Genomic DNA, 12,386 nt, shown 5'->3' with positions numbered 1-12,386 from the left:
TACATACATATTTTGTGTATTTGAGATGGACCATTTCTCTGGCCATTCTGTACAATTTTATATCATAGTTTGGACAGTAAGTAGGCTTTCTTCATCCATTTAATTTTTTTTTAATATGTGGAAAATTGGACAGAACTTTTTAATGGTTAGGGATCACATTTAGGAAACTATACTGTTCTGGGACTTGAGGCAATCTGCACAGTTTCATGGGAAAACAAGAACATTTGGGACATCTCATACGTATGCATATGTATATGCATACGTGTTTATGTGTGTGTGTGTGCGGGAGGGAGAGAGAGAGAGAGAGAGAGAGAGAGAGAGAGGGAGAGAGAGAGAGAGAGGATTCTTCCATTTACATTCTGTACTATACCAAAATTTGCATAGTCTTTGGTACAGAGTAATCAGCACTTAATGCTGATTTATTCAACCATTTGTGATAGCAGCATACCTTTATGGTAAATATGTCTATCTCTTTTTTGCCTTGATTGCTATTATAATCAGAGAGCAGCTCTCTCTCTTGTCATGTCTTTTGTGTGGTCTTATATAGTGTTCATATATGCATGAGAGACATCATTTTGGTTCTTTAAGATTAAATTTATACAACTGAATAACATTTTTTGAAAAAATCTATAGTAAGCATAGTAAGATCTTACACTTGTACCTTTTGATATTGTTGTTCTGTCCAGCTCTCCATAGGCTTTTTTGGGGGTGTTTTATAGTCATTTCAGTCATGTCTGATGCTTCATTACCCCATTTTGAGGTTTTCTTGGTAGAGATACTGGAGTCATTTACCATTTCTCTCTCCAGATAATTTTACAGATGAGGAAACTGAGGCAAACGGGGTGAAGTGACTTGCCCAGGGTCACACAGCTAGTAAGTGTCTAAGGCTGAATTTGAACTCAGGAAGATGAGTCTGGTACTCTACTTCCCCTCCTAGCTGCCTTCTTTAATCTTTTACTTCTTTGTATGATTATGGAGCTTAATCAATAGGTATTTAGTACCTTCTGTGTTCCAATCACTATGTTAGGTACTGGGGCTCCAAAGACAAAAAAGTGATTTGCTGAAGAATGTTCTGTGTAAAAAGCTTCCTTGTTTCCTTCTTATAACTTCATCAAAAATGTCCTTGACATGTACGTAAATTATATTTATAAAGATTTTTATGAAGATGATAAAGACCGAAATATTAATGATTTTTGAAATAATACTTCCTGTTACCCTCAGATAGATATCTCTCCTCTGCATGACATATATCTTTAATGATATCATCACTATCACATTGGCATAGGTCAAATCTTAGGAAGGAGCACCACTTTCCCAACAATCAAATAGACTAATTAGCTATTAAAGCCACTGCTCCATTCCAATGCAACACATTGATTCAATGACATTAATAAATGAATAGCAGTGCTTCAATTATAACTTACAAATAATAGCATAATAGTTACGGTAAGACAATTACTCTGGTCACAAAGAGCTTCAGTAGAAAAAAAACCAGAAGAAAAAATATTTTTGGTCTGTCAATTACAGTCTAGAAAAGATATGTAAGTGAAAAAAAATCTTCACTGGTCTTAGCATTTCCAGAGGAATTTGCTTCCCAACACTCAGTGAAGTAGTGGCATTTTTTTTTTAATGTGAAAGATTTTGTTAAAGGCAAACTGATATTCTAACATCCAACCTGTATGCAAAGATCATTATTTTGTTTCTGGATATTTGTATCAGGTTTGGTTTATTTAGATTCTTTCTCTGAGACTCATTTTTCCCTCTCTGAATCATTTCCTCCAGAATAGTCAATTGTAATCACATGGTACATATTTTAGTAGCTCAAAAAAAGGACAATTTGCTTATGTGATCTCCTCTTTCCATACTTGGTCTAGTTTAGCTACTCTTCACATCTTTGTTTTCCTTAATTGGCATTGCTATTTCCTCATATTACACATGAGGCATGGTGATGTTAGAACCTAAATATGGTGGTTCCATTGTTTTTGATGAAAAAAACAATTTGTTGCATAAATCTTGAGAGATCTTTAGGATTTTTGTCTGTTGTACTTTTAACTTTAATAAGATCTCACACCAAGCATTATGTAATTTTTTTCTTTCATAACTTTTTGTTATTTTATGAGGAGACATTATTCATAATTTTCCTCCATAAAATTTTAAAAATGAGATTATTCTAAACTGTTGTTACTCTTGCCTGCCATATTTCTTTACTTGGTGATCAAATGTTTGCCGGCACTGTCTGGGTTATTTGGATCTCTTCATTATGTTAACTGCTTCATATCAGTTAAATTTATTTAAGAAATGGATAATCCATGTCTGTTTCTTTATCTGTTTCTCATTTTTTTGCATCAAGTTTCTTTAGATGGAGTTGGTTGAAGTAATTTGAGTATTTTTATTTTTGCTTACAAGTCAATAGTCTAAATATACATGAACAACTGATTTGGCAATGACTCCCACTTTGGAAACCTGCCATTTGCTGACCATTATTGTCAGTTTCACTTTATTATATTTCCAACATATTTTCATTGTCTCCCCACCCCCATACACTATCATTGAAGTTGATGAATGTATGTCATCAAGTATATGCTGATTTCAGATTCGGAGCGCCTTGTTGAGTTAATTCTTAGAATTTATCTGCTTTCTCATCTCCTGCAACAAATGAAAACAAATAACTGCTATTATTTTCCTGGTAGTCTTGTTGGTCATAGTTATTATGAGTACCATGAGGCAAGATGACCCTACCCCAGGACATGATATTTCTTAGTGCCTTTGGAAGCACAATAAAACCAATTCTAACAGTTCCTTTATTTGCTTCTCTATGTAGAATATGCAAGACAGCCCTCCCCTTTTTTTAGCTACAAGGTTCTTATGTTTTTTTGGTTTAATTTATATTGATAATATTCATATTGATAGGACTCATCACCACCTTTACAGTATTGACCTATTAGACATTGGACAAGGATCTCACATTTAGAGTAATACCAGTTGATAATAATCATAGTTTAAATACTCCATAATTCTTAGTACTCTATGTGCCCTTTTCTGTCCCTCTGCCACTGTTTCCAAAACAGAAAGTGTCTGCACAGGACTAAAGACCACTTTACAATTTTTTTTTGTTTCATGAGTTGCTATAGCACCTCCACCCCATCCCAACCCCCCAAAATCATCGCCTCGTGAGTAGCTTACTGGTGATAAGGTTATCCATACTCAGGTGGTCCTTGGAAAGCAGGCAAAAATCCATTTCTAGGACCATACTCAAAACCTTTCCAACATGGTAGAACTTGCCTGAGCTGGTGAGCTGTTTGTATGCTTTTGACAACCCAGAATCCCTTCTATCATACCAGTAGAGTATTACATTTTTGCATCTCACTGCTGATGGTTTTAGATTATCTTTAAAAATGAAGGTTTTTGAAAACTTATTGTGTAGACTAGTTAATATCTAATACTTTTTCCGTACACATTATTCATGATAGTGTTAATGAATGACATTTCTGTAGTACTTTAGATTTTGCAAAGCATACTATATTATCTAATTTGAAAAATGTAGTATAAGCCTGTGTCTACCTTTTACTGGATAATAGTTTCATTGGTTAAATATCCATTTTATTTATGTTTTGTCTATTATAAGTTCATTTATATTTGCACATTTAGATATGTAAGAATTTGTGCATGTAAGCTAGACAAGGAGGGGTAGAGTGAACAGAATACACAGATTCAGGAAGAACTGTGTTTAAGTGTAGCTTCTGACAAATACTTGCTGTGTGACAGCACAGGTAAGTCTTTAAACCTCTCCCAGACAACTCTCAAGTGGAATTACTAATGACTTGCTGATTTGCTTGGGTAGAAGTTTCTTTACTGAGATTTCCCTATACTAGGTGCAATAACCATTAAACCTACACCACAGAAACCCCATCCCCTTAATCCCAAAGGCTTGGAAAGTAGAGTAAAAGTCCATTCTTTTATGAAGTTGATTTAAATGATTAAAAAAAAAGATTCCAGAAAACATTGAAAAGAAAATGTGTGCTGTAGATCTCACTGACTGCACCAATCCATTAACATGTATAAAGTGGCTACCCTGTTCCAGGCACTGTGCTAAGCCTTGGAGATACAAAAAAGCAAAAGACAGTGTCTGCCCTTAAGAAACTCCCAATCCAATGGCGGAGACTGAATGTGATGAAACAAATATACACAAACGAGCTGTGGACTAGATGAGCAGGAAATAGTTAATAGAGAGAAGGTACCGGAATTAAAAGGGGTTGGGAAAGGCTTGTTGTAAAAGATGGGATTGTAGTTGGGACTTAAAGGAAGCCCGGGGAAGCCAGGAGGTTGATTATAGGCAGAATGGAAGAGGGGAAGCATTGCAGGCATGGAGGAAAGCTAAAGAGATTGCCTTTGAGTGGAGAGATGGCGTGCCTTTATAAGTAGAACCCACAGGAAACAACTGTCACTGGATCTAAGGGTATGTGTCCAGGAGTAATGTGTAACATGAGTGGAAAGGCAGGAGGGGGGGTGGGTTATGAAGGACTTTGAATGCCAAACAGAACATTTTTTATCTGATTTTGGAGGTGATAGGAAGTCACCCCAAAGTCATGATATCCTTCACAAAAAGAAGACAAATCTGAGATAATCAAAGTCTTGGAGAGAAGTTGCTGTTTTTTGACTCCCCAGTTTCTGGCTTTAGCATCTTGTTTAATTCTTAAAGGCATAGCCTCTCTGTTTTATTTAGAGGGCAGTAAGAAGAGGACAGAATTACTTGTAAAAACTGCACAGAATATTAATCAAATTTCTTCCTTTTGTGTTTCGTTACCAAAATGTTTCATTTAATGCATGAAAAGGGATGGATTGCAATGGTTGATATATGTCATTGGTAAGCCAGGTGTTAGAACTGTAGATGTGGTTGCCCATTATTTCATTCAGAAATGTAATGTATTTTCATTTTAGGTAGGATATAATGGCCCTGAAACATAGATGGATCATAAAATGACTTTTTAGTAACTGAGGTACCTTTGGATGAGTTACTTTTTCCGTGCCACCATATTGAGAGTGAAATGTCCTAAAATTTTGTAGTTTGTTGGAAAGAACATGGCATTTTGCTGAACTGGGCTTGCTGTGGGGTCACAGATGATGGTGGTCATTTTTTGTAGACTTGAATCTGGCTTTAAACTAACAATTATATCTTTCCTTTTTCAAATGAGGAAATTGAGGCCAAGTGAGATTCATTGTGTTCCCCAAGTTATAACCTCTGAGTCACTTACTAATATAGATAATTTCATGAGTGTAACATATTATTCAATCTTTTGATTTTATGTCTGGGTGATCCTGACCAGGTCATACTTTTTTTTCAGTAGCCTTTATAATAATTACTGGCAATTTTATTTCAGTAAGAGGAGTTCTGAATGACTCTTAGCTCTAACCAAACAGGAAGAAGCATATTTAGTTGGTGAGAAAACATTTCATTTTGAAAGCATGACCAGTAGCAAATTGGATTTCTCTTCTTTTTCCCCCGCCCCACTCCTGATCATGTTAGAGACTTGAAATGCATCTAATAAGCAGAATTCTTTTCAGCAAACATCATTCTGTGGCCTACTTCAAGTTTACTTTGCTGAATTTTCACTTTGAAAGAAAAATCTTTTTTCCTTTTTATTCCTTGAAATATCAGAATGTCCAGTTTCTTGCTAACTCTCCCCCTTCTCCCACAAGTAGAGTCACCAGAAAGTTACTCAGTTCAATGAGTTTATTGTTCTCTCTCTTTGACTGATATTCTCGAGGGGGAGAATGGAGAGGATAAAGGAGGATAACAAAGATTTGAAAATATCTGAACTACAACAGGCAAAGGAAGCTACTGGGGACAAGGAGGAACAAGTGAGTGGGAAAAGACTTGGTGTGAGAACGTCTTATTCATTAGAATTCTCCCAAAGAGGAATGGCCTCCTGGGGGACCTGGCTTCCCCCTCATCCATGGAGCTTTTAGGCAAAGACTAGATGGCCAGTTATCAGATATATTATAGGGCAGGGGTCTGCAGATCCCCCTGTCTATGACCTTGGAGAGGAAAAAAAAGTTGTATCTTTATTTTCCCTAACCTTTGATTGCCTATGTTATCTTGTATTTTATGCCTTTGAAAACATTATTCTACTATTGTACTGTAAGAAATGATGGAGGGATGGTTTCAGAAAAATCCTGGAAAGATGTATGAACTGATGCAAAGTGAAGGAGAAGAACCAGGAGAACATTGTACACAGCAACAATAATACTGTAATGATGATCAGCTGTGAAAGACTTAGATGCTCTGATGAAGACAATGATCCAAGACAATTCCAAAGGACCCAAGATGAACAATGCTATCCATCTCTAGAGAGACATCTGATGAGCTTCGACTTCACATGTATAATGAGTGTCATATTGCTTGCCTTCTCAATGCATAGAGGAGGGGCTGTACAGAGGGAGAGAAATTGGAGCTAAAAATAAAAAAAATGAATGATAAAAATATGTATTATCCTGAGAAAGACAAGATTGCCAAAAGAGTTCATGATATACAAAAAAGTTTAATAAGTACCAAATTAAAAAAAATTCTTGATCTCTAGAGCAAGAGTATAAAGTGTTATGTGTAGAATAAATTACCTAGTTATAGATGGTATTTGTTTTCAGCTCCAGGTGATTCTGCAGTTCTGTGAAATGTGAATAAATGATGTTAAGAATCCTGCCCATTTGGAGTGATTAGGTGGCACAGTGGATAGAGCACTGGCCCTGGAGTCAGGAGGACCTGAGTTCAAATCCAGCCTCAGATAGATTTTATACAAAACTAGCCGTGTGACCTTGGGCAAGTCACTTAACCCCAATTGCCCTACTTTCCCCCCTCCAAAAAAAAAAAAGAATCCTGCCCATAGTGAAAGCTAGATATGATATAGATTCCTCTTCTGCTGATACAGTCACCAGCAGTGCAGGCTTTGTTAAGCAGTGTGCTAGGTTCAGTTCTAGACAGCAAAAGATCAAATTCATGAGAGTTTATGGCTCCTAAGTAATTCCATTACCAAGTTAAATAGCCAGCCTCAAAATGGGGGACTTATCCACAGTCTGTAACAGTCATGCTTTGCTGTACCTCGTCTGTGTTTGTAGGGATATTGGGTTGTCCAATGCTAATTGAATCCATAAAAGCCTCTTCTTGGAATGTTAGCAGTTGTCTACAACTAGAAAAGTTTTGGGAATAATCTCAAATACCCTGTAGGAAGGTGTGCAGAAAAGAATGCTCTCTAAATCAATCAACTACAGGTTTAAAAACATCGTAATTCCTTGTCAGCGCTACAACAGCTAAAACAGCTTTGGGCCATGCTGGGAAGATTAAGAAATTCGGTATCTTGGCCAAACATTCAATCGAAGCATCATTGTGTTTGATGTACAAATTGACTTTTTGGAATGCTTACTAACCCCACCCATATTCTTTAGAAATTTGGGGGTTTGGTTGTTTACTGTGAAGGGGTCTATACTGTGACAAACACATGGTATGTAGTATAAACAGCTACAACAGAGGCCATGCAAGTACCATTCTGCTTATCTTCATTTAACAGTTGAGGAAACTCTGAGATGAAGTGACTTACCCAGAGTCACACATCTAAGAAGTTCTTACGTGGATGCATATGGAAAATTCCATTTCAAAATGGACTGTATTTGACTAAAACTTCAAATAAAAGTTAAAGGGATTTTAAAAGATTTTAATTAAAAAAATTTTTTGGTATCCATATATGACAAGTGCAATTTCCTATGAAAAAGGTCACATAGGCAATTAGGTGGCAAAATAGAGTACTGGACCTGGAGCCAGGAAAACCTGAATTTAAATCTAGCCTCGGACACTTACTAGCTATATGACCCTGGGCCAGTCACTTTACCTCTGTTCAGTTTTGTTTCCTCATCTGTAAAATGAGGACAATAATAGCATCGACCTCCCAAAGTTACTGTAAAGATCCAAAGAGATAATGTTTGTAAAACACTTTGCAAACCTTAGAGTGGGGGTGGCTAGGTGGTGCAGTGAATAGAGCACTGGCCCTGGAGTCAGGAGGACCTGAGTTCAAATCCGGCCTCAGACACTTTATACAAAACTAGCCGCATGACCTTGGGCAAGTCACTTAACTCCAATTGTCCTACCTTCCCCCCTCCAAGAAGCAAAAAACCAAACCCCCCCAAACCTTAAAGTGTTATATAAATGTTTACATTAATAGTAATAACAATTAATAATAGCATCTACTCAAGTTTCTTGAAAGAATCAAATGAAATTATGGTTGTAAAAATACTCTGCAAACCTTAAAGTATTATATAAATGCTTACTATTAATATTTTTCTCTACTGGGGGGAAACTAATTTTTTCCTCTCTAATGCAGACTAGAATATCTATTTTCAACTATGTATGGCAGGAAGGTGGAGGTAGAAGATAGAAGGTGGGTGGGTGGAAGCCTCTGCCTCTTAGGACCTTTGCTCCTTTCAAGGCTTGTCCTTAAAAAGACTCCCTGTCCCCTACCCCTTATCACTTTGAATTTATTGTGTGTATATATATGTATGTATCTACACATATGTATATATATACATACAATACACATATGTATAGAAATATCTGTTATTTGTGTGCACATCTCTTTTCCAGTAGAATAGTAGAGGGTGTGTACCTATATCCTCCCAGTATATCCCTTTCAGGGCAGGGACTTTGGATCACTTTGGATTTGTATCCTCTATGACTAGCACAGGGCCCGGCATACAGTAGGCACTTAATAAATAATTATTGATTGATTGAACAAAATATAAATTAATTATGTTACATTACACTTTTGGAATTTATAATTATATAATACAAATTATGTATATAATTACATATATATAATAAAAATGAATGGAAATTAATCATTTCCACAAGGAATTATGTCCTGTTGTGATTTAGCTAACTGAAATTTCCACCCTTAATTTTTACTCTGTAGAGTAGTGGTACTATCCTTCTATATGACCATGAGATCTTATATCTATATTAACTTATAGCTATATTAATTACATTAATTGACAGATATGTCTTCTTGGGATATTTTCATTAATAACACCCTTTGTTGTTTTGGGTCGCTCCATGGTTAGATGTGCTTACCCTGAGAATTAGCTGGTTTGTGTGTATCAAAACAATACCTACTGTAATATAATTCTTGGCGGAGGTGCTTAAGTCCATGAATGTTTTTGTTTTTTTATAACTATTTCAACATAATTGGTTTCCTTTGTAATCCTATGTCTTTTATTCATCAACAAACACCATTATTTTGAGAAGGGGTCTTTTGGTATCCCCAGACTACCAGAAAAGTCCATGATATGAAACAGGTTAAAGAACTCCTGAGATCTGTGGTGTTGGACCAATATGGGAAATGAAGGCACTGTTGTGTAGCAAACTGAAGGGAGGGACTGAAAGCAGAAAATTCAGATGGTTTTAGAGACTTGGTAAAAGTCCAACTAGAAACATTGTGATGTAAGTGTGTCTATCTATAGCACACACAGGAACTGATAGTATAACCGGACATCCAGCTTTAAGGATGAGGGAGGTCTTTTTGAGTAAAAGCCCTGGTCAGCTACACGATGAAGGCAAAATTGTAAAGAGTTCCTCAAATAGCAGCTACAGGTATAAACCAAAGAAGAACCTTCATGTGAATTCAGTGAAAAATGTTGTTGTGAAGCATTAAGTGTACGTACTGATGTGGCTTGCACTAGAGTTGATAATATTTTTAAATGAATAACTACATAATAATAATAGCTGACATTTATTCTGTGCTTCAAGTTTTACAAAAGACTTTGTGTGTTATCTCCCTTGATCCTTATAGCAACTCTGTGAATTGGATATATTAATTTTACATTTTAATAATTAGCAAGCGGGGCGGCCAGGTAGCACAATGAGTACCTGCTCCAGTGTTGGGACGACCTGGAGATCGAATCCCGGGCTCAGACACTTAGCACCACACCCAGAAATAACTGGCCATGTAACCTAGAGCAAGTTACTTAACCCCGATTGCTTTAAAAAAAAAATTAGCAAGCAGGCTTAGAGAGAGGCTAAAGTAACAATGGTTTGCAATTATATGTAATAAATAACAGTATTATTAAATTATGTATAATAAACAATTTGCAACAATATATATAAATTATATAATATATAATTCATATAGTATATATTTTATACAATTGTAAATACATATATTGTTATGTAGTTATTATATTATAAACTTACATATTATATCTGAATATATTATATAATTACACATTACCTGTATATGATAAATTACATATTATCATGTGGTAGATAACATACATGAGTAAGTATGCATCTCTGTGTCACTCTCCAGCTCCCAATTTAGAAGTTGTCATCTCTGCAGGTTGGCATTTAAAGCCTTTAACAGTTTGATTCCACCTTATGTCTCCAGGTTTATTTATTTTAATTCTAAGCTAAACACACAAAAGTAGCATTTCTGTACACAGAGTAGAGCACCGAAAGAGGATTGTGTATGAAGCTGGGAATTCCCATTTTATAATGCTTGCTTTCGTTAAAAGACGCTTATGTACATATACATGTATATATATCACATTATTTTCAAAGTTGTCTTTCTTATTTGTACTTCCTTCTGAATTCCTTCTGTTCTCTTCTGTGTATTAAAAATAAAAGTATTAATCTCTTGTTTTCATCATCTTTGACACTTTTCTCCTTTTCTAGTCATTAATGGGGAGAAGGGAGGGCGGCATTCCTTGCAACAAGCATAGTCAAGCAAAATGAATCCACTTAGTGACCATGTCTGAAAATAATATGTCCTTGCCCCTTGGGTCTATCATTTCTTTCTTGGTGATGGTGGGGGGAGAGGTTGACTCTTGTTGCCTCAGGACATGTGTTATGGCTGTCTATGCTCACACTTCATCTTGGTGGGGGCTCTTTCCTATTTCCATTGGGCTCCTGGATGACTTTTTCTGTAGTTCTGGGATGTATAGAAGTCACTTGCTATAGTTTCTCAATGGGTTTCTTGATCATTTTTTGTTTTGGTGTGAACTTCAAGGCTTTGCTGGAGCAGACAGGTGGGGGGTGGGAAACTTGCCTCCCTTTCAGCCATCTTGTCAGGAAGACCTCCAGGTTCATTTTACATTCTTGTCTCTCTCACACACTATATTTTCTAACCAAATTTGCCTGCTTGCTGTTTCTCTAACTTGGTATTTACACAGACTTTCTCACATACCCAGGACATACTTCTTCCTTATTCCTGTCTCTTAGAATCTTTGTTTTCCTTAAAAGCTTAGATCATATACTAGTTCTACATAGGTCTTTCCTGATCTCCCTAGTTGTTTATGTTCATTCTCTTTTCAAAGAATCATGTTTAGATTGCTTTGGTAACATATTTTAAGCCTGTCCTCTCCCTACCTGGAGGAATATAAGATATGATGTGATGTAATGTCCCAGAATGTAAGCGCCTTAGTGCCATGCCTAATAGGTATTAAATAATTGATGGATTGGATTGCTGGGATGAATTTATGCATATATGTATATATTATAGTATGTATACATGTATGTATGTGTTTTTTCAAATGGAGATTTGATTATTAGCATATATAATTGCATTCAGAGAAAATACACAGGGGTAAACTTGTATTCTCATGTTTAGGGTACTAAAATCAGGCTAGAAAGGCATACTGGATAGGGAGCAGGCCTTGAAATCAGGAAGACCTAGGTTCTAGTCATACCTCTGACACACACACACTGTCTCTGTGACTTTGAGCAAGCCACTTAATCTCACAATGCTCTTTAAAACTATAAGTGGCAGAGAAGGTGCTAACCTGTATTAGTAGAGAGTTCACTTTCCTGGGAGTTTCTTATGCCAATAAAATCTCAGGTCTAGACCTTATCCCTATCTCTAAGAGTTTATGCAGTCCATTGACTGTGTAGGAAACTGTATATCCCTCTCCAGCAAGGCCAGCTTGTGCTTCAAGGAAATGTATGGATTCCTCTCCCAGGTCCAAAAGGAAGTTTACAACATAGCTGGTGCTGGAGAAAAGCTCCAGTCTTACTTGCTGTCATAAGAGAAACTTCATTTAATCCCTAATCTTTCACTGGGATAACGCTAAAGAAAAGGAGTACAAAAAGAGCTCCTCAAATATACCCCAAATGAACAAGATGTTACGGTGGTATCTTTACTCACTTCCCCTCAACTTTTCAAAGGTTTTTGACCATGTATCTGACCAATGTATGAAAGAAAATACTTCAGTAAAAATAATCAATATCTTTTCTTTTCTTTTCTCTTCTTTTCTTTCTCTCCCTTCCTTCCTTCCTTCCTTCCTTCCTTTCTTCCTTCCTTCCTTCCTTCCTTCCTTCCTTCCTTCCTTCCTTCCTTCCTTCCTTCCTTCCT

General features: G+C 36.3%; 1 protein-coding gene across 5 annotated transcripts in view; it reads left to right on the top strand.

Annotated features, from left to right (window-relative positions):
* The window catches only part of ARHGEF28 (Rho guanine nucleotide exchange factor 28), a 397,204-nt gene that overhangs the window by 160,029 nt on the left and 224,789 nt on the right, over positions 1-12,386 (top strand). The gene's annotated exons all lie outside the window — the stretch shown is intronic.

This window comes from Petaurus breviceps, unplaced genomic scaffold, assembly GCF_028583685.1.
Source record: "Petaurus breviceps papuanus isolate PSGF00001 unplaced genomic scaffold, PetGlider_PUasm1.0 175, whole genome shotgun sequence".
Classification (NCBI taxonomy): Eukaryota; Metazoa; Chordata; class Mammalia; order Diprotodontia; family Petauridae; genus Petaurus; species Petaurus breviceps.
This window is presented reverse-complemented; position numbering and strand designations above follow the sequence as displayed.